This window comes from Oryctolagus cuniculus, chromosome 12 (assembly GCF_051225735.1).
Source record: "Oryctolagus cuniculus isolate XC-2025 breed Fujian yellow rabbit chromosome 12, ASM5122573v1, whole genome shotgun sequence".
In the NCBI taxonomy this organism is placed as follows: Eukaryota; Metazoa; Chordata; class Mammalia; order Lagomorpha; family Leporidae; genus Oryctolagus; species Oryctolagus cuniculus.
The window spans coordinates 108,568,560-108,590,568 of NC_142878.1; the positions used below are offsets into that span (position 1 = coordinate 108,568,560).

A 22,009-nucleotide genomic window follows, 5' to 3' on the forward strand; every position below is an offset into this window, starting at 1 on the left:
GAGCGGGGCGGGAGCGCGCGCCCAGGGCTGGCCTCGCGTGCGCGCGCGCGCGCGCCCGGGCCCCCGCAGCGGCAGCAGCCGCTCTCGCGAGACTCCCGCTCCGCTCCTGGGTCCGATGCCTGCGTTCGCGAGAGCCTGCGGTGCGGCAGCCCCCCGCGGCCGGGGGCGGGAGCTGTCCGCGGTGCTGGTTCTCGGGCCCGGGCGGACCGGACGCCGGGACGGAGTCAAGTGCGGTCTGGCCCCAGCTTGCAAATATGCAAACTGGGGAGAATCAGACCCCAGGCCGGACCCGGGGGCCTCCGCGACCTGCCAGTAAAAAAATTAAAAACTGGAATGGGCATTTGGCGCAGCGCCCTGCAGCCCATAGTCCCGGCTCCTGGCTTCGACCTGGCCAGCCCTGGCTGCTGTGGGCATTTGGGCGGTGAACCCAAATCTCTCTGTCTACCTGCCTTTCAAACAAAAGGAAAGAGAGAACCCAGGCTGAATGTTTAAAATTGCAGAACTTTGGAGGGTTGAGCGGGGACAGGGGCTGGGGGCAGAAGGCGGGCTTTCACTGTGAGTGGCGGTCACTCAGCAGCCCCCTCTGTGGCATCTCCACCCTGGGCACTGCCCCTACCTCCCACCCCCACCCGCGCCATCTTGGCCTGAAAGGGGGCTGTAGCGGGGTGGGAGACACTGCAGAGATTCTTTGCCCAGAACAGGGGCCCATTGTCTGGCTCCAGCCGGCCAGGAGTGGGGCCTCACTCCCACAGCTGGGGGGAGGGCGTGGAAAACAGCAGTGGAGGACGAGGGCGGGAGAGGGAAGGAGGGAGGCACCCCGGGGCGGGGAAAGGGCCCAGCAGGAAGTAATTCGCGGCCACCCGGCGGACCAGGAAGCAAGCGTCCTGGGTTACGGGCAGGGCCACCAGGGCCACTGCTGCTCCTGTCCCTGGCTACCCCACGGTGACCGTGCCGGGACGCAAGCCTAGGCCAAGCCACAGAGCAGGGGCCGGCGAGTGACAAATGGAGCCTCCAGAGGTTTGTGAAGTGTGGCCCCTATGGGAGAGGGGTGGGGAGTCCATGGGGGCCTCAGGACAGGGTCTGAGGGGCCCACGCTGTGGTCTACAGGGGAGAGATACGGGGTCCGCACGCGGGGTTTACAGGAGACATCTTGGAGTTCACGTGGGTCCTGCAGGGAGGTGTTGGGGTTCCCCTCTGATGGCAATCTGGAAAGTCAGAAAATCCTACTTGGTAAACAGCAGAACCAGGAAGAGCGTCGGGAAGCCTGGGTTTGTCCTAGGGGGTCACACCTCCTGCATTTAGGCAAAGGACGAGAACAATGCTATCGGTAGGGAAAATCACTTAAGCTTTCAAGGCATTTGCTGACAGCCTGCCACGGCCTGGCCACAGCCGGCAGAACGCTGTGGTTAGGGAACGCACTGACCGCGGACGCCCGCCCCTTCCCGGCAGGGTGGGTGTGAGCAGGGTGCTCATCCTCACTGAATCTGTTTTTCACATGCGCAGAGTAGGGATGATGCGCCTCACGTCTCGTGTCTCGTGGGCTCTGAAGTGAATTAACACATGTAACACACAGGACGGTGCCTGGGACACAGAACGTGTTTAGTGAGTGCTCGCTCACCCACGTCCTCCCTGGGGACACGTCCCTCTGACGCAGGGCAGCAGTGGGAGAGCCTGAGCCAATCCCAAGCTGCTTCTCAGAGTGGGGGTCTCACACCCCTGCTCTTGCAAAGCTAAAAAAGGCTCCCCCTACAGGACGCCCGGGGCGTGGTCACATGACAGCAGGCAGCGCGTCCCTGGGAGTGGTAATGCAACCGCAGGCCCGTGATGCGGCTCCGGGCTGCCTGTCTTTTCCTGCCCACCGACGCTGAGTGAGGCACGTCCGTGCAGGGGTGTCCAGGAGAACAGATGTGTGCGCAGCCAGCAGACAACCGAGACAACGACCAGCAGTAGCCCTGAACCTGTGAATGCCAGGGTGAGATGCTCAGTCCTGGGATATCCTGTCGCATAAATGCTGTTGCCCCCGTTTTATAAATGAGGCAAGTGAGGTGCCCAGAGCTAACGGGATCCGATCTGCCCCAGGAAATAGAACGGGTGCATCGATCGCCGGCTGTCCCCAGAGGTCGACTCAGAGATGGGGACCAGAGCACAAATGGTCACTTTGAGAGAGTCCCAGGAAGCACCTGTAGAGAAGTAGCAAAAGTGAAACGAAGGAAGAAAGGACCAAGATAGGGTGCAGTGGTGAGCAGGGCACACTGTGGGCAGCCGGGGCTTGATCCTACTGGGCGCCTGTGGGCACTGCAGAGCACAACGCAGGCACGCATTGCTGGAGGGGAGAGTGGAGGGCTGCTCCTGGCACTGCCGGCCTGCCCCGTGTGCTTTCTGAGGCAAAACTCCCGGGACCTGATACTACAGAGCCGTCAGGAGGGGCTGCAGGCTCCTGGAAGCAGCCAGGGCTGCATGGCTCCGGAGCCACATCACGCTGCCCCGAGATAACCCTGCAATCGCCTGGGCCCTTAGTCCTGCAGAAGGTTGCTGTACAAGTCTCCTTTCTTAGACAAGAGCTTCCTGTGCCCCTGAACCCCTCAGCACTCCTGGTCTGGAGACATGTATGTGACATGTATGTGGCATGTGCCCTGCTGCACAGGAGCAAGGACACAGTGGCACCCTCTTGACTGCAGAGCCATGGAAATGAGGTCGGCTCTTCCAGCTTCCCAGGGGAGCTCACCCGAGACCTCCCTGTGTAAATCGCCTCCACCCTGCGCCACACCACCCGGCCCTGCTTGTCTTCTCTCCCTACGAGGCAATGTGTGGAAGTACTCACTGATCATCCAGCCGATTAGAGGGTTGCATCGAAAACATGTGAAGGGCTCTTCCAACTCAATCACAAGGACAAGAAACCCACCTAAAACTGGGCAACGCGAAGCTGGTGTGTCACGGCAGGTTAAGCTGCCACGTCCCATGTCAGGCACCAGTTAGCATCCAGCTCCCTGCTAATGCGCCTGGGAAAGCAGCAGAAGGTGACCCGAGTAACTGGGTCCCTGCCACTCATGTAGGAGACCCGGATGGAGTTCTGGGCTCCTGCCTTCAGCCTGGCCCAGCCCTGGTCATTGTGGCCATGTGGGAAGTGATCCAGCAGATGGAATACCTTTCTCTCTTTGCCTTTCAGATAAATAAAATAAATTGCCTAGATCAATTTAAAAAACTGGGCAAGGCATCTGAATAGGAATTTCTCCAGGGAAGGTGTACAAATGGCCAAAATCCCATGAGACCGTGATCAGTCCTCAGGGTGAGATACCATTTCCCACCACTAGAGGGCTCTGAGCGACAAGACGGCACACTGCTGGTGGGAGTAAAATGGTACAGTCGTCTCCCAAAAATTCAAACTGAGCGACCGTTCGACCTAGCAACTGCACTCCCAGACACGTCCAAGAGGAACGAGAACACTCACAAAGAGACCAAGAGTACGAGCTGCAACTTTATTGAGGGTGGCGGGAGCTGCAGGCAGCCCTGCACCAGGGAGCGCGCACCCGCACAGAGCGACGCGACTCAGCGGAAGTGAGTGAGGAGCACCGTCAGCAGAACGCGTGAATCTCAGATCACTGTGCTGAGCAGGCAAAGCCCGGGCGGCTCTCCTGTCGGCGTAATTCCAAGCCGAGTAGTTCAAGAACAGGAAACTGAGGGACAGAGTCACTGGCTGGGACCGAGAGGACGTGTCTGCCGTGACAGGTGATCCTAGACCTTGTTTGGGTGGAGGTGACACCGTGTAAAAATTGTCAAAATTCATATGAAGCCGGCGCCGCGGCTCACTAGGCTAATCCTCTGCCTGTGGCGCCGGCACACCGGGTTCTAGTCCCGGTCGGGGCGCCGGATTCTGTCCCGGTTGCCCCTCTTCCAGGCCAGCCCTCTGCTGTGGCCAGGGAGTGCAGTGGAGGATGGCCCAAGTGCTTGGGCCCTGCACCCCATGGGAGACCAGGAGAAGCACCCGGCTCCTGCCATCGGATCAGCGTGGTGTGCCGGCCGCGGCGGCCATTGGAGGGTGAACCAACGGCAAAGGAAGACCTTTCTCTCTGTGTCTCTCTCTCTCTCACTGTCCACTCTGCCTGTCAAAAAAATTTTTTTTTAATTTTTTAAAAAAGATTAAAATATGTACCATTTATCCTGTGTGAGCTATTGCTCAGCAAAGTACTGGTATCATTTTAATGTTAAATTTTTGCTTTTTTAAAGATTTATTTTACTTATTTGAAAGGCACAGAGAGAGAGAGAGAGAGAGAGAGAAAGGTCTTCCATCCATTGGTTCACTCCCCAAACAGCCGAAACGGCCGGGGCTGGCCCATGCTGGAGCCAGGAGCCAGGAACTTCTTCCTGGTCTCCTGCATGGGTGCAGGGGCCCAAACACTTGGATCATCTTCCACTGCTTTCCCAGGTGCAGTAACAGGGAGCTGGATTGGAAAAGGAGTGACCAGAACTCAAACCAGCACCCATATGGGATGCTGGTGCCACAGGCAGTGGCTTAACCCACTAAACTACAAGGCTGGTCCCCTGATATCACTTTTTCTTTTTCTTTTCTTTTCTTTTTTTTTTTTTTAATTTATTTGCCAGGTAGAGTTATAGACAGTGAGAGAGTGAGACAGAGAGAAAGATCTTCCTTCCGTTGGTTCACCTCCCAAATGGCTGCTATGGCCAGAGCTACGCCTATCCGAAGCCAGGAGCCAGGTGCTTCCTCCTGGTCTCCCATGCGGGTGCAGGGCCCAAGGACCTGGGCCATCCTCCACTGCACTCCTGGGCCACAGCAGAGAGCTGGCCTGGAAGAGGAGCAACTGGGACAGAATCCGGCACCCACATGGGATGCCGGTGCCGCAGGCGGAGGATTAACCAAGTGGGCCACGGCACCGGCCCCCGATATCATTTTTTAATTTATTTATTTTTATTTATTTATTTTTTTTTGACAGGCAGAGTGGACAGTGAGAGAGAGAGACAGAGAGAAAGGTCTTCCTTTGCCGTTGGTTCACCCTCCAATGGCTGCCGCGGCCGGCGCACCGCGCTGATCCGATGGCAGGAGCCAGGAGCCAGGTGCTTTTCCTGGTCTCCCGTGGGGTGCAGGGCCCAAGCACCTGGGCCATCCTCCACTGCACTCCCTGGCCACAGCAGAGAGCTGGCTTGGAAGAGGGGCAACCAGGACAGAATCCGGCACCCCGACCGGGACTAGAACCCAGTGTGCCGGCACCGCTAGGTGGAGGATTAGCCTAGTGGGCCACGGCACCGGCCCCGATATCATTTTTTAAAATGGGGTCCCTGGGTGGCTTGAGTCTAGGGAACAAGTCACCAACCCCAACCTGGCTCTACCGTGGTCTCCCCTCACTGCTCCCCTTCCACGGGCAGTGCCACCTGGGGCACCCACGCGCCTAGCCAGACACTTCAGAGGTTATCTGCCCATACACGGCAGGAGAGCTGAGCGCTGGGCAGCCTGCTGGCCTCCACGCAAGCCAGCTTCATAGTCACCACGCAGCTTAGCCAACAGCTCCGAGCATGGAATCGGGAACACAGCCCACTGCACACTCACTGAGTTAGAACAGGGAGAGTGCAGCCAGGACTGCCCAGGCAAGCTTCTCCTGCCAACTGCCTGGAAAAATGTCCTCCACGAGTCCTAGCCTGGCCCTGGCACGGGCGAGCGCCAGCCAAGCCCCTCGGTGCCGATCCACAGCCGTCACCTGCCCGACCTGCTGGGCACGTGACAAAGCAGTGTCGCTTTTATCCCCAGTCTCGCCTCCTTCTCCGCCCTGCAACCTCGCCCCGTGGGCCCTCCGCTGAGCTGCGGGGCCCTCCCAGAGCTCTGTGCCTGCTCCAGCCCACCCTTCCTCAACACCACCCCAAGGCCAGCCACAGGGCACGGAGCTCCTGGCTGAGAGGCGGGTTGGTAAATGTTTAACCGCCGGCTCTTCAGGGGGAAAGGGCACTGTTTATATCAAATATGCACACACAGAAATTGTACTGATATAAAGGCCGTGCAACGCATGACTGACGCATAGAACAGTCTTGTTGGTTCTGCTGAACTCTCGCAACTGTTGCCAGCCTAAGGTTGTGTTTGACGGATGAGTTTTGGTGATTTATAAGACAATAAGTCAGGCTCTGTGCTTGTCATGTTTGCTAATTTCCATGGTGTAAATACTTCCCCTTCAGCTAATTTCGAGCTCACAATTGACGCCATGGAAGGCAGAGCTGTGCAGAGGCGCCACAGCACGCCATTACATGAGGCTCTTTGAAATATTAATGGAAAGCATGTATTATTAAAAAAAACTATGCATGGGTTTGATTTTTTAATATTTTTATTTATTTGACAGGCAGAGAGACAGAGGATTCCCTCTATATGATTCCCACTGACTGGTTCTCTCCCCAGTGCCCACAATGGCCAGGACCAGAGCCAACAGTGGGGGACTCCAGCCAGGTCTCCCCCAACACCTGAGCCGTCGCTGCTGCCTCCCGGGTCTGCATCTGCAGGAAGCTGGAGTCAGCAGCCGGAGCCGGGCTTTGAACCCAGGTCCTCCCATGCGGCACGCAGGAGTCGCCACAGGCGTCTGAGCCCCCGGGCTACACTCTCGCTTCTTCTTGGAGTCTTTGATGTGATCCCAAGGCTTTTCCTTGGAGGATGGGTCTGCCGACTGGAATTCCACGAGCATTCTCTTGGGAAAACGCCTAGGACAACCGTCTAGACTCCCAGGTCCTGTGAAGGGGGCGAGAGCCTTGGGACACTTGCAAAGCTGCCCCACCCCACCTTCCACAGTGATCTCCCCAGGCATACTCAGACAGTTTCATTTACGTTTTAATTGTGGCTAAAAACACATCCCACAGTTTCCCAGGCGAGCCGCTCGGTAGTGCTCAGTATACCCACGCGGCTGAGCAACAGATTCCAGACTTTTCTACGCTGCAAAACTGAAACTCTGCACCCGTTACCCAGCAACTCCCCCCCACACACCCCCCCCAACACCATCTGTTTTCTGTGTCTGAGTTTCACTGGCGCAGATACCTCAGAGAAGGGGATTCACACAGCACTGTCTTCATATGGACAGTTTTTTTTTAAGTTTGTATTTAAATATTTTCATTGTATTTGAAAAGCAGAGAGAGGTCTTCCATCTGCTGGTTCACTCCCTGAATGCCCACAACAGCCTGGGAGGGCCGGGTCAAAGCCAGGAGCCAGGAACCCCAACTGGGTCTCCCGCATGGGTGGCAGGGACTCGGGGACCTGATCCATCGGCTGCTGCCTGCCAGGGTGTGCATCAGCAGGAGCTGGATGAGACGCCGAGTAGGGCACGACTCAACTGGGTCCCAAGTGCTGACTTAGCTGCTGCGGTGGGGGTGGGCGTGGCATTGCAATGCAGTTTACCCTGCTAGGAGTGCCATCGTGGGTGCCGGTTCAAGTCCTGGCTGCCTGCTCCACTTCCTCTTTGTTTTTTCTTTTTGACAGGCAGAGTTAGACAGTGAGAGACAGACAGAGAGAAAGGTCTTCCTTCCGTTGGTTCACCCCCTAAATGGCTGCTACGGCCAGAGCTACGCCGATCCGAAGCCAGGAGCCAGGTGCTTCTCCTGGTCTCCCATGCGGGTGCAGGGCCCAAGGACCTGGGCCATCCTCCACTGCACTCCCGGGCCACAGCAGAGAGCTGGCCTGGAAGAGGAGCAACCAGGACAGAATCCGGCGCCCCAACTGGGACTAGAACTCGGGGTGCTGGCACCGCAGGTAGAGGAATAGCCTAGTGAGCCGTGGCTCCGGCCTCTTTTTTTAATGATTTATTTATTTATGTATTTATTTGAAAATCAGAGTTACATAGAGAGACAGAGTAACCTTCTATCTGCTGGTTCACTCCCCCAAAGGACCACATGGCTGGGTCTGGGCCAGGCCAAAGCCTGATATTGATTGATTGATGAAAGTCAGAGTTGCGGCGAGAGCTTCCATCTGCTGCTTCACTCCCCAGTGGTGGAAACGGCCAGGGCTGGGCCAGGCTGAAGCCGGGAGCCAGGAGCTCCACGTGGTCTCTCGCAGGGAGAAGTTGATGAGCTTTACAAAGCTGCTGGTCCACTCCCATTGCCCTGAACTGCCAGTCACTCCTGCTTGGCCAGGAAGGCTGGGAAATGCCTTTCAGCCGGGTGCACGGCCTCCGTGGATGAAGTCGGGGCAAGGGAGAACGGATACTGAGGCACGGCTCCGGCTGCACAAACACGCCGGGACCTGCCGCCAGCAAAGGAGCACGCAGGGCCCTGGCCACCCTCCTGCTCAGAGTGGGCTCCAAGGTGATGGCTCCACGCCGGGAGGTGGGGATGAGCACACACTGCCTTACGTCAGCGTCACTAGTCCTAGCCCCGCACTCACAGCGCTGCCTGTCAGGTGGTGGAGACCCGGAGAGAGCCTGAATGGATGAGTGATTGACAGCTCTGCTGCGGGAGGAGCCTGGCCTAGCAGGTAAGAGGCCCGCGATGGCCGCGCCCTGCCTCGGAGCCCCTGGGTTGGAGTGCCAGCTCCACTCCAGACTCTGACGCACACCCTGGGAGGCAGTGGTGACGGCTCAAGTGCTTGCGTCTCGGCCAACCACGTGGGAGACCCGGGCTGAGTTTCAGCTGTTGCTGGCATTTGAGGAGTGAACCAGTGGATAGATCTCTCTCTGTCTCTCTGCCTTTCAAATAAAAAGTAATGAATAAAAATGTAAAACAGAATCATAGTGCTGCTCTCTTCTCTGTGAATCCTTTTTCTTCTTGTTCAAAATGTTTATGTGTTTATTTGAGAGGCAGGGACAGAGAGTGAGCTCCCATCTGCTGGTTCACTCCCCACAAGCTGGAACCCGGGGAGCCGAGACCCCAGTGCAGGTCCGCGGTGAGAGGCAGGAGGGCGGGCACTGTGCAGCAGCAGGAGCTGGAGTCAAACCCAGGTGCTCCAGTGGGGGTGGGGTAGGGCCTCTGAACCTGCCCAGGAGCATTTCCCATGAACATCTCGCACCTCACATCCTCAAATGTGGGCCCTCAACAAAGCCACTTGGAGATAATCCCCACGCCATTTCTGCCCACTCTGTTTGCCCTCAGCAGGTAACATCGATTCCTTCCAGAGACGAGTGTGGTGAGGGCCCTGGATCCCTCCCTCCTCCTACTGGGCTCCCCACCCCCGCCCAGGCCTAGGTCAGTCACCAACCGTTCTCTGACCCCACCCACTTCTGAACCGCCAATCTCCCTCTTTCCCTGGTGTTGTCCACCCCTCCCTCTTTCATTTATCCTTCAAACATTTTGCAAAAGAAAAAAAAAACAGCTCTCCCTCTCTCTGTAGCTCACTCATGAGATTGTCAAAATCGTAGGCCATTTGCTAAGAACTCGATCAGCCAGTGTTCTCAGTTAATGTGTATACTACAGGGATATCAGGTGAGTCACAAAACTAGCCCCCTGACCCAAAACCCACCCATCACAGCTCTGGTCATTATCTGGCCCCCCGGGGACTTTCCCTAGGGCTGTACCCCTCAGAGGAGGTGACTGCCTGGCCCTTGACAGTGTGGGTCTGGTTTAGCCATGGTCTCTCCTGAGCTTGTTCACTGTACGTCAGCCCCCTATCACAAATTGGCAATTTTATGACCATTCATTATTCAATAAGAAAAACTACTTTCCCTGCTTGACTTGTTTTTAAAACTTGAATTTTTAAAAAAGATTTATTTATTTATTTGAAAGGCAGAGTTACACAGAGAGAGGAGCGGCAGAGAGAAAGAGAGAAAGGTCTTCCATCCGCTGGTTTACTCCCTAATTGGCCGCAACAGCCGGAGCTGCGCTGATCTGAAGCCAGGAGCCAGGAGCTTCTTCCGGGTCTCCCACATGGGTGCAGGGGCCCAAGCATGTGGGTCATCCTCTGCTGCTTTTCTAGGCCATTTGCAGAGTTGGGTCAGAAGAGGAGCAGCCCGGACACAAACTGGCACCCCTATGGCGCTTCTGCATTTAATCTGTGGCAGTATCACATGTCATAGGACTTTGGGGAAGCTCCACTACACACAGTCTTTGTGAAACTAAGAATGAAAAAGGTTGAGGCTGGCACTATGGCATAGCAGGTAAAGCCATTGCCTACAATGTCTGCAACCCATATGGGCACCGGTTTGAGTCCCTGCGGCTCCACTTCCCATCCAGCTCTCTGCTGTGGCCTGGGAAAGCAGTGGAAGATGGTCCAAGTCCTTGGGCCCCTGCACCCACGTGGGAGACCCGGAAGAAGCTCCTGGCTCCTGGCTTCGGATCAGCACAGCTCCGGACATTGCAGCCATCTGGGAAGTGAACCAGTGGAGGAAGATCTCTCTCTCTGTCTCTATCTCTCTCTATAACTCTGTCTTTCAAATAAAATAAAATAAATCTTAAAAAAAGAAAAAGGTTGAGGCAGTGCTGTGGCGTAGCAGGTTAAGCCTCCACCTGAGACACTGGTATCCCATTTGGGCGCCAGTTCGAGACTCGGCTGCTGCACTCCCAATCCAGCTCCCTGCTGATGCCCTGGGAAAGCAGTGGAAGATGGCCCAAGTGCATGGGCCCCTGCACCTGTGTGGGAGACCTGGAAGAAGCTCCTGGCTCCTGGCTTCAGCCTGGCCTAGCCCCGGATGTTGCAGTCATTTGGGGAGTGAAGCAGCAGATGGAAGACATTTCTCCTATTCTATCTCTCCTCCTCTCTCTGTAACTCTTTCAAATAATTTTTTTTTAAATCTGAAAAAAGCAAGAGTCTTAACATTATTATTAAAATGGTTTTTAATAAATAACTTTTTCAAGATTTATTTATTTATTCGAAAGGCAGAGGCAGAGAGAGAGAGATCTTCCATCCAATGGTTCACTACCCAGATGGCCCAAGTGGTTGGAACTGAGCTCATCTGAAGCCAGGAGCTTCTTCCAGGTCTCCCACATGCATGCAGGGGCCCAAGGACTTGGGCCATCCTCCACTGCTTTCCCAGGCCATAGCAGAGAGCTGGATCGGAAGTGGAGCAGCCAGGACTCGAACAGGTGCCCATATGGGATGCCGGCACTGCAGGCAGCAGCTTTACCTGCTATGCCACAGTGCCAGCCCCAAATCATTTATTTTTTAAAGATTTTTTTTTTTTTTTTGAAAGGCAGAGAGAAAGAAAGAGAGAATCTGGCCAGCACTGTGGCTCACTAGGCTAATCCTCCACCTTGCGGCGCCGGCACACCAGGTTCTAGTCCCGGTCCGGGCACCGGATTCTGTCTCGGTTGCCGCTCTTCCAGGCCAGCTCTCTGCTGTGGCCCGGGAGTGCAGTGGAGGATGGCCCAAGTGCTTGGGCCCTGCACCCCATGGGAGACCAGGATAAGTACCTGACTCCTGCCATCGGATCAGCGTGGTGCGTCGGCCGCAGCGCGCTGGCTGCGGTGGCCATTGGAGGGTGAACCAACGGCAAAGGAAGACCTTTCTCTCTGTCTCTCTCACTGTCCACTCTGCCTGTCAAAAAAAAAAAAAAAAAAAAAGAGAGAGAGAGAGAGAGAGAATCTTCCATCCACTGGTTCACTCCCTAAATGGTCACAATGGCCGTGGCTGCTCCAGGCTGAAGCCAGGAGCCTGGAGTTGCATCCAGATCTCCCACAGAGGTGGCAGAAGCCCAGGTACTTGGGCCATCCTATACTGCCTCCCCAGGTACATTAGCAGAGAGACGGATCGGAAGTGGAACAGCCGGGACTCAAATCCAGTGCTCCAACGTGGAAGCTGGCATCGCAGGCAGCTGTTTGGCTCACTGCCCCGCCAGGACAGTTTATTACACAGCAACCAACAACGGGGACACGGGGCTCTTCACATCCTATGCGAGCTTTTCAAACTGCTGATCTAACCAAGACAGGCCCAGTGTGGATCCTGCGTCGGTCCTTGGGGTACAGGCAATGGTGGCGAGCCCTGCAGGCTATCAGGAGAGATGCCAGCAATCCCCTGGCCCCTTCACTCCAGCATAGGACCTGGGCAGCTGATGGATGGAAGTGGTCCCATCGTAGATTAACAAGAAAGCAGCAGCAGTAGCCACGGGCGGTGGTAGCTGCTGACACTTTCCTCAAATAAACGGAAGCCGCATAAACTCCAGAGAAAGCCCAGAGTCTCCTTCCCCTGCCCCAGTCTGCTCCGTCCCCAGCTATGACAGCCCCTGGTCAGGGAGGATTTCCAGGGGGACTTGTAAAGTTTCAAACAGAAGTTGCCTGGCCCAGCTTGGCTGCTGCAGCCATTGGAGGAGAGAACCAGTGGATGGAAGTGTGCTCTCTCTCTCGCTCTCGCTCTTGCTTTTGCTCTCTCTCTGCCACCCACGTGGGAGACCCAGAGGGAGCTCCTGGCTCCTGGCTTTGGCCTGGCCCAGCCCCAGCCCCAGTTGTTGCAAGCTTCTGGGGGAGTGAACCAGATAGAAGTTCTCTCTCTCTCTCTCTGTGCCTCTCTCTCCCTTTCGAATAAATAAAGAACTCCCTCCAGGAGCTGCAGCTTGCTGCCCCAGATGGCATCTATCTCAGTTTGACCAACAGAATGCGGAGGAAGTGCGAATGTGTGACTTATAGGCCTGGCAGCCCCCATTCCCATCTTTTTTGTATCAGTCACTCAGGGAGGAAGCTGGGGCTCCGGCTCACGCCGAGGGAGGCCTGGCCTGCACCCCCAGCCCTCCAGAGGGCCTCAGATACATGATGAAGCCGATGAAGCCCGCCCCGGCTCCCTGCTGGATGCAGCCATGTGAGGGGCCACAGCTCAGTCCAGCCAAACCACATCATCAGAAATAAGGAACCATTGCGAAGTTTAGCCCCTAACAGATAACCTAAACAAGCAATCTTTAAAAACCTAAGACTGGTTTTAGGTACTGTGGCACAGTGGGTTGAGCCATTACCTGCCTTGCCAGCATCCCATATGGGCGTCAGTTCGAGTCCCGGCTGCTCCACTTCCGATCCAGTTAGCTGCTAATACGCCTGGGAAAGCAGCAGTAGATGGCCCGTGCTTGGGCCCCTGCACCCACACGGGAGACCTGGATGGTATTCCAGGCTCTAAGCTTTGGCCTGGCCCAGCCCTGGCCATTGCGGCCATTAGGGGAGTGAAGCAGCAGATGGAAGCTCGCTCTCTCTCTCTCTCTCTGTAACTCTGCCTATCAAATAACTAAATAGAATCTTTAAAACACACACACACACACACACACACACACAAACCTGAAACTGGTGCAGGCATTTGGTGGAGCAACTGAGACGCCGCTCAGGACACGAGCATCCCGTGTCCAAGTGTCTGTGTCCACTCAAGTCTCAGCTCCACTTCCAACTCCAGGTTCCTGCTAACACAGGAGGTTCTAGCTCAGACTCTTGGGTTTCTGTCTCTTCCTGTCCTTCTCTCTCTTTTCTTGTCTAAAAGTAAACAAATGAAAACCTGAAACCACTGGGACAGGTGCTTGGCCCATTGAGTAGGAAACCCACGTCCCGTATTGCAGAACCTGGATATCAGCCTGAGCTCCAGCTCCTGATTCCAGCTTCCTGCGAATGCAACCCCGCGAGGAGGCAGGTGACGCCCTGCATAGTTGGGTCCCCGCTACCCATGGGTGATGTGGATGGAGCTCCTGGCTTCAAGCTGGCTCAGCCCCAGCCATTGCAGGTATTTTTTTAAATTGCTTTTAGGGACTGGCACTGTGGCATAGCAGGTATAAGCCGCTGCCTGTGGTGCTGGCATCCCATGTGAGTGCTGGTTCAAGACCCGGCTGCTCCACTTCCAATCCAGCTCTCTGTTGTGGCCTGGGAAAGCAGTGGAAGTTGGTTCAAGTGCTTGGACCCCTGCACCCACGTGGGAGACCCAGAGAAGCTCCTGGCTCCTGGTTTCAGCTCAGTTCTAGCCGTTGTGGCCATGTGGGGAGTGAACTAGTGGATAGAAGACCTCTCTCTCTCTCTCTGCCTCTTCTTTCTCTGTGTAACTGTGACTTTCAAGAAAAAGAAATCTTAAAAAAAAAAAAAAAGGCCCAAGTGCTTGGGCCCCTGCATCTACCAAAAAAAATATAAACAAAATGAATAAATAAAAAAATAAATTATTATTTTAATTTGAAAGGCAGAGTTACAGAGGGGGACAGAGAGACAAATCTTCCATCCACTGGTTCACTGCCCAAACGGTTGCAACAGCCAGGGCTAAGCCAGACTGAAGCCAGGAGCCAGGAGCTTTTTCCAGGTCTCCCACGTGGGCACAGAGGCCCCCAGCACTTGGGCCGTCTTCTGCTGTCCTCCCAGGCACACCAGCAGGGAGCTGGACGGGAACTGGAGCAGCCGGGACTCACACCGGCATCCGTGTGTGATGCTGGCGTTGAGCTGTGGCTTTCACCCGCTACGTCACAGCACCGGCTCCCAATGCAGGCATTTGGGGAGCGAAGCAGCAGATGGGAGCTCTGTCTGTCTGTCTGTCTGTCTGTGCCTCTCCTGTGGAAAATAAATAAATAAATATTATTTTAGAGACCTGAAGCTGTCATGTGAAAACATGAATCTTGAGGACCTGAACAGGCCACACGGACTCTGGTGCAGAATCTGAAAGGTGCACCCACAACCCCAGCGAGGACCCGGGGGTACAACAGGCCCACTGCTTCCCGCTCCCGTGACTTCTCCAGGGCAGCCATGACGGGAGCAGGTGCCATCCAGTCCCAACTCCATCATCTCTCCGAGGCAGGGTCACTGGGCAGGCCATCCATCAGCGGGTGCACAGAATTTCTGGGCACAGAGAGAGAGAGAGTTCTCCTGGGAATTTTGCAAACAAAATATGTTCTTTCGCCTGCTGAATATAAAATTTTTCTTCTGGGAGGCTATTTACGGGGCACCTTGTGATGGATTTCAGAACAGTAGATGGCGGGCACACTTGAATAACTTCATCTTCACTGAGGAGGAGACAACCACCGGGGCCCTTGTGGCCATAAAAGGGTATTTGGCTGAGTGTCACCCCGAGCCAGGGGCATCCCCGAGGCACCCAGATCGATCTGGGGACTCTGCTCTGGGCCGGTGAGCTGGGGAACGGGGGTGTCGGGGGCGCTAGGTGAAACGGCTGTTTCCACTCTCACCAGCACCACCGGGCAGTGCCAAAGAAGGATGGAGCTGATCCCTGGCTGCTTCTCCACGCTCCAGACCCTAAGGGTCTCGCAGCAACAGAATGACATCGTTCATCACAGCCTGACTCAACAGGAAGTGAAAGCAGAAGTGCTTTATGTAGGCAACGCTGGGAAAAAGCTGACACAGCCACTCCCCATTGAAATGAGGCAGAAAATGTTCCATCACACACAATCAGAATAAAACACTGGGCCTGCATCCTGCCTGTCAACAAACAGCTGGGGCCTGCGGCTCTGTCTCCCTGCTTCGTTTTGGGTTTTTTTGCTGGCGTTTTTTTTTTTTTTTTTTTGTGCCCCATTTTGCAGGTCTGTGTGCAAGGTTTGCCGCTCAGATGTGAGCCGGTGGGTAAGGAATTGAGCCTTATTCTGGGAAGAGGAGCGAGCAGGCCATGGAGGGGCTGGGAGGACAGCCCAAGACAATCCCAAGAAGTAAGGACTATCAGCATCACTGTGGCGCAGTGGGTAAAGCCCCCACCTGCAGCGCCGGCATCCCACATGGGCTTTGGTTCGAGTCCCGGCTGCTCCACTTCCAGTCCAGCTTCCTGTTGACATGCGTGCACCTTGGGAGGCAGCAGATGATGGCTCCAGTGTTTGGGCCCCTGTCACCCATGTGGGAGATCAGGATGGAGTTCTAAGCTCCTGGCTTTGGCCTGCCCCAGCCCTGGCTGCTCTGGGCATTTGGGGAGTGAACCAGAAGATGGGAGGTCTCTCTGTCACTCCATCTCTCTGCCTGTCAAATAAATACAAATAAATAAATAAATAACAAGAGGGGTGGGCACCGTGTCATACCTGGCTAAGCTGTTACTTGGGATGCCTGCATCCCGTACCAAGAGTGTCTCTTTAGGCCGGCGCCGCGGCTCACTAGGCTAATCCTCCACCTGCGGCGCCAGCACACCAGGTTCTAGTCCCGGTCAGGGCGCTGGATTCTGTCCCGGTTGCCCCTCTTCCAAGCCAGCTCTCTGCTGTGGCCCGGGAGTGCAGTGGAGGATGGCCCACAGTCCTTGGGCCCTGCACCCCATGGGAGACCAGGAGAAGTACCTGGCTCCTGCCATCAGATCAGCGTGGTGCGTCGGCCGCAGCGCACCGGCCGTGGCAGCCATTGGAGGGTGAACCAACGGCAAAAGGAAGACCTTTCTCTCTGTCTCTCTCTCTCACTGTCCACTCTGCCTGTCAAAAAAAAAAAAAAAAGAGTGTCTCTTTGTGCTACATCCCCATGGGTATCTGGGCAACCAGCAGATGCAGGATCTTTCTCTCTCTCTCTCTCTCTCTCTCTCTCTCTCTCTCTCTCTCATTCTGCCTTTCAAACAAATAAACAAAACAAAACAAAACAAAAGTACACCCCCAAGGGGAAGTTATGTTCTGGGAAAACAGACCCAAACCAAGCACTGTAGCTCCGCCACATATGCCAGGCGGGGAGAGAACTCACCCTGGGGTTGGAGATCCTCCCTTAACGACAGCCGGGGAGGCCCCCGATGCTGTCTCCTGCCCTGCCTCCCGTTCCTCCCGCAGGGGACCTGGTGCCGCGACTGAGGACCGTCTGACTTGGGATCCAGCTCCATCTCACCCAGGAAGTGCGCAGCAGCCACCTCTCCGTGCCTGTGGCTCCCACGCCTTGTTCCATGCAAGCTGCCTGGTGCCGCATGATGCAGACTACACGTCAGCCATAACCCCAACTCCCTCAGCCGATCGGCTCTCTTCCTCCCTCCACCACCCAAATCCTTTCGCTTCTGTTTTGGTCAGAGTGGAGTTGGGAGAACTCAGAGAGCGAAGCTGATCCAAAGGTGGGAAGGGATATAGGGAGGGGGCTGTCGGCATCCCAGCAGGCTCCTGGGAAGTCCTGGGCTCTCTTAACTTTGCCCAGGTGAGCAGCTGTTTACTGCGCCTGCCTTTAGCTTCTGGCAGAAGATGGGGGAGCTGGTGGCGGCACCCAGAGAAGGAGTGTGTGTGTGGAGGGGAGGGCTATGGCTGCTTTGGCCACCCCTCCTCTAACCACCGACCCCCTCCTCGGCCATTCCAGACCCCCACATCCTCTCTCTTCTGCCTCCCAGGTCTGAGGCAACTTGTCCTGTCTGCTGAGAAAGCAGCTGAATGTTGGGCAAGATTAATGACTCTTGTCCCCGAATGGCCCCGCGCGGGGCGTGCAGCGCGCGCCCCCATTCCCCACGCACGGGGCTGGAGCCGACAGAAGAGGAAGAGAGGCCCGGAGGCGAGAGGTACAGCTGGAGTTGGGATTCCTGGAGACAGGACATGGTGAGGAGGTCAGGGCCGGGAGCTGAGCTGGGCAGCCAGACGCAGAGTCTCCAAGGCCACGGGCACTCACAGGCATCATTAAGCTAGATTTACAAAGAGCTCGGGGACCCATAACCCCACTCAGCCCTCAGGGAAGTCTTGTGAGGTGGAGACTGATCTTCCACCCTTGCAAACAACCTCAGATAAGTTGTCACCCAGGCGATCATTCACCAAACATGTATTAAGTTCATGCCGTGTGCCAGGAAACCAACCAGCTCTCCTGCTCGGCCCGGCGCTCTTTCCATACATTTGCTTCAACACCTTGATTCCCTGGGAACGGAATGCCTCTTCTGTGGTTCTGAAACGACCATGGATTCTGATACAGCTCCCTTCCAGCTGCAGAGCCCCCAGGCAGGGAGTGGGCTAAGAGGCAAACATCCCAAATCAGGGAGGCTCCCGCCTCGGCTCCTGGCTCCACCTCCTGCTGATGCACACCCCAGAGACCACAGGGGACGGCTGGAGCGGCTCAGGCTGCTTCACCCCTGCCACCCACGTGGGAGCCCTGGGCAGGCTGCTGTAGGCATGGGGCGGGGGGCAGTGAACCAGCAGATAGAAGCTCATCTCCAGATCTCTCTCAATCTGCTTCTCTCTGCCTCTCAAATAAATTGATTTCAATTTTTTTTTTTCTTAAAAAAGCAGTGGAATCTAGTTCTCTCCTTGGATGTGGGCTGGGCATCTTTCCAACCTAGAGAATGAAGTGGAAATGATGGCCTGCAGTCCCAGAGGAGAGCGCCAAAGGGCAGCGCAGCTTCCCACTCACTCCCTCTCCTCCTCTGTCTCCCTCCTTCCCTCCCTCTTCTCACACGCTCTGTTAATGTGGTTAAGGCTGGGAACTTAATCCAACCATGTCGTTCAGAGGTGGGGCCTCTGGACAGCGATTAGATGGGGTACCAGGGTGGAGCCTGGAAATATCCTGGTGGTTTTACAAGGAAAGGGAGAGAGACACCACCCCACCACCCCCGGCAAGTGCACGCTGGCATGCACGCTCACACACACGCTCACACACGCTCGCTCCAGCTTTCTGCCATGCATGCTCCGGGCAGAGGGTGCACCCGATCTGACCTTGGACTGTGAACCTACAGAACCGGAGCTGAAATGAACCTCTTTCCTGTATCAAGTCAGCCTGCCCAGGTATCGCGCTATCCTGATGAAAAGCCAACCCATACCTTCAGTGGGCAGCTGGAAAGTCCATTCCTCAAGCAGGGAGATGGGTCGGAGCGGCTGGGCTCAAAGACCTGCGGTGGCTGCTTCCTCGGTTGGGCAAGGCGGGGGCGAACCCCTTGAGCTCTCTCACCCTCAGTTTCCACAAGTGACAAGCAGCCATGACCCCACCCTGGAAGGGAAGAGGGTGGGGCTTCAACCTGGGAGGGAGCAGTGAAGACCTTGGACAGTGCCCACAACTTCCTGTTCTTCCCAAGGACCTGCCCGGAGGCCAGGCTGACACCGGGAGATCCGCCCTGTCTGGGTGTGAGATTGGGCCACAGGAGGCTGGAGCTACAGGGCAGGTCTCCAAGGGCCTTAGCAGAGGAGGGCCTGGGGCCACAGGGGAGTGCTGTCTGCCCACCCCTCGCCCGGCTTCCTCCCAGAGTGAAAGAAATCCTGTTGGCCACTCACAGCCCCTGACTCAGGAGGGCAGCCGCTGTTTCCAAGGCATTCTGCGTCCCATCCTTTCCCCAACCTTCTTTTCCCTTCGTCTCCCTTAAAACATTTTTTTGGAACATTTTAATCACAAATAACAGTTCGGAAACTAGTAACTGACTCAAGGTTTGTTTTTGTTTTTTTAAGATTTATTTACTTATTTGAAAGTAAGAGTTACACAGAGAAAGAGAGGCAGAGAGAGAGAGGTCTTCCATCTGCTTGTTCACTCCCCAGTTGGCCACAATGGCCGGAGCTGCACCAATCTGAAGCCAGGAGCTTATTCTGGGTCTCTCACAGGGATGCAGGGGCCCAAGGACTTGGGCCATCTTCTACTGCTTTCCCAGGCCATAGCAGAGAGCTGGATCGGATGTGGAGCAGCCAGGACTCAAACCGGCACCCATATGAGATGCCAGCACTGCAGGTGGCATCCTCACCCTCTACACCCCTGCCTCAAGGTCTAAGGCTGGCCTGGGTGAGACAGGTGACTGCAGTGAGTCCATTTTACAGATGACAAAACTGAGGCACAAAGGTGAAGTAAATCTGCCCAGGTCCCCCAGAGGCAGAGAGAAGCTAAAGGATAGGGTTGGCGCTGCGGCATAACAAGTAAAGCCGCTGCCTGCAGTGCCGGCATCCCATGTGGGCGCAGCGTTGAGTCCCGGTTGCTCCACGTCCGATCCAGCTCTCTATTTTGGCCTGGGAAAGCAGTGGAAGATGGCCCAAGTGCTTGGGCCCCTGCACCCACGTGGGAGACCTGGAAGAAGCTCCTGGCTTCTGGCTTTGGATCAGCTCAGCTCCCACCGTTGTGGCCATCTGGGGAGTGAACCAGTGGATGGAAGAGCTCTCTCTCTCTCTCTCTCTCTCTTCCTCTGTCTCTGCCTCTCTCTCTGCCTCTCTGTAACTCTGCCTTTCAAATAAATAAATACATCTTAAAAAAAAAAAAAAAAGGGAGAAGAAGCTAAAGGAGCTTAGAGTCAGGGTCACACCCCATTGACCCCGGCTGCTCCAAGACTTGGCAGGAGCCTCGATCTTGTACTCATATTTCACAGTCCTCTTCCTAGAGGCAGCAGCCAAAATTGGATGCAGCCACAGAGGTTACGGATGTCACGGTGTTGTCTCCTTGCAGGGATTTAGAGACGCACTCACATCTCCGAGCGCGGGCGCACGGGGACAGATCGCGCTTTTGTTTCAACTTGGGAAGGCTGCCTTGCGAGTGGGCCACGCCGCTTCTTCCACACGAGGTCTTGCCCCTCTCCAGCCCCAGCCTGTGCGGGAGCCTTCCCTCCCTCGGCGCCAGCCCCTTCCCCCACGGTTCCCCTTCGCGGTAGCCTCGCTGCTTCGCCCCCATTCCCTGCCGCCTCCCGTTCCTCCCCTCCCCCTGCCACCCTAAGGTCTGCATCGTCCGCCCGCCCCCACTGTCCCCTCTCCCGCCCCCGCTGCCTCCCGGGCCGCCAGCTCGACCCCAACTCACCCCTACCCCGGCCTTCGCGCGCCCCTAACCCGGTCCCCGGGCAGCCAGCGGGGAGCGCGCAGCCGGCGGGCCGCGACGCGCGCTGACAGCGTAATGAATGGCTCCGGCGGTAATTAGCGACCCCGCGGCTAATCACCGCGCACATTTGCATCTTAAGTGCTGCAGCGGGAGCGGAGGGGGGCCGGCAGGGGGATGCGGGCCTCCCCGGCCTTCTCCCTTCGCCGACCGAGAAGCCCAGGGCTGGGGCCTCCCGCAGCGGATTGCAGGGGAGCGGACGCCGAGCCTGTGCTCACCCTGCACCAACCCCGCAGCTCCCATCTCCCTTGGGCCAATCTACAGGACCCCCCCCCCTCCTCGAGACCAGGCTGGCATACCTGGGGATGGAGGGTCTGCTTCTCCCCCAGCTTCCCCTGGGGGCTTCTCCTCCGGCCAGGCCCCCGCAGCCCGGCCTGGGTCCCGCTGATGCGGCGGGTCCCCGCGGAGGACCGACCCCGACGTGCAAGCTGGGTAGAGGCCGCGGCGGGGGTCGCCCTGGTCGCACCCAAGTCCTGGGTGCAAAGACCACCCCAAGCGGCAGTGGGGGGTGGGGGGGCAAGCGCCGGGCTCTGCCATGCGGAGCCACTACAGCCACGGGGCGAGAGGAGGCCCAGCGGCCCTGGCACGTTGCGCCCCAGCCCGGGGTCGCCCCCTGAGTTTCGACAGTGGGGGCTAGAAGGGGGGATTAAGGGCACAGCCCTGCAGTTTCAGGGAGACTCAGGTTCCCTCTCCAAACCTTCGGCCCCAGCTTCAACCCCTCTGCAGCTGCGGGAGACCCAGCCCCGCCGTCCCGCGGGGGTCCCCTGGTTTCCTAACGGCCCAACCCCACCCATCCTCCCCCGTCTCTCCCCAAACCTGCCCTTCTGAGAAAGGATTTCTGTGCCACTTAAGGGGCCCAGGCTAACTGACAACGAATTCCATCTCCGAGGGGTCCCGGGGCCCACGTGGGCAGGGAGCAGCGCCTGGCGCGGCCGCTCCGAGGGCACCGCCAGGCGGGATGGGGCAGGCCTGCGCCTCTAGAGGGGGTCACCTCGTTCCCCTCTCCCTGCATCTCAGGGCACAGCTCGCCCCGAGCACTGTTCCACGCTCCGGGGGAGTATGGGCAGGGCGGCTCCGAGCCCCAGCCCGAAAACTCGCGCCCCTGCCGCTCCGCCAGGACCACGCCGCGACGTGGGGGTCCGAGCCCAGGCGCGCGCGGCGCGGAACCCGCGCCTCCCGCGCTCTGCTGATCGCGCGCCCGCTGTCCTTGAGGCGACCACGCTCTCCAGCGCAGGGACCGTCTCCGCGGGGTGGGGGTGGGGAGGCCGCTCGGGAACTCGTCCCCCTCCCCCAGGGCCTCGGGGCTGCCTTCGGTTGGAACGGGAAGGGCCCGGGTCCCTAGTTTTTTCATTTAGGATGCCGGTTTACGTGGGTTGGCTCGGAGAGAGCTGATGGCGACCACAAGGAAACTTGGCTTCCCTAGTCACCCCCGGCACTGCCGATGCGCCCCACCGCGCGCTCTTCCCGC

General features: G+C 57.0%; 2 long non-coding RNA genes across 8 annotated transcripts; one reads left to right on the forward strand and one right to left on the reverse strand.

Annotated features, from left to right (window-relative positions):
* Positions 1–855: 855 nt before the first annotated feature.
* LOC108175690 (uncharacterized) lies at positions 856–15,837 on the forward strand. 5 transcript variants are annotated; one of them, XR_016218445.1, is made up of 6 exons: positions 856–1,017; positions 1,753–1,972; positions 2,645–3,017; positions 3,167–3,726; positions 6,339–9,156; positions 15,030–15,837. It is a non-coding gene; the product is annotated as an uncharacterized LOC108175690 (long non-coding RNA). The 5 variants fall into 5 exon arrangements; XR_016218443.1 differs by having other exon boundaries at positions 2,645–3,726; XR_016218444.1 differs by having other exon boundaries at positions 2,645–3,726; positions 6,339–8,449; positions 15,030–15,313.
* On the reverse strand, positions 6,581–21,987 carry LOC103345321 (uncharacterized). 3 transcript variants are annotated; one of them, XR_016218449.1, is made up of 4 exons: positions 20,467–21,987; positions 18,527–18,721; positions 13,159–13,347; positions 6,583–6,718 (listed from the first exon to the last, which is right to left on the reverse strand). It is a non-coding gene; the product is annotated as an uncharacterized LOC103345321 (long non-coding RNA). The 3 variants fall into 3 exon arrangements; XR_016218448.1 differs by lacking the exon at positions 13,159–13,347 and having other exon boundaries at positions 6,581–6,718; positions 20,467–20,776; XR_515264.5 differs by lacking the exon at positions 13,159–13,347 and having other exon boundaries at positions 6,581–6,718; positions 18,527–18,693; positions 20,467–20,770.
* Positions 21,988–22,009: the final 22 nt, after the last annotated feature.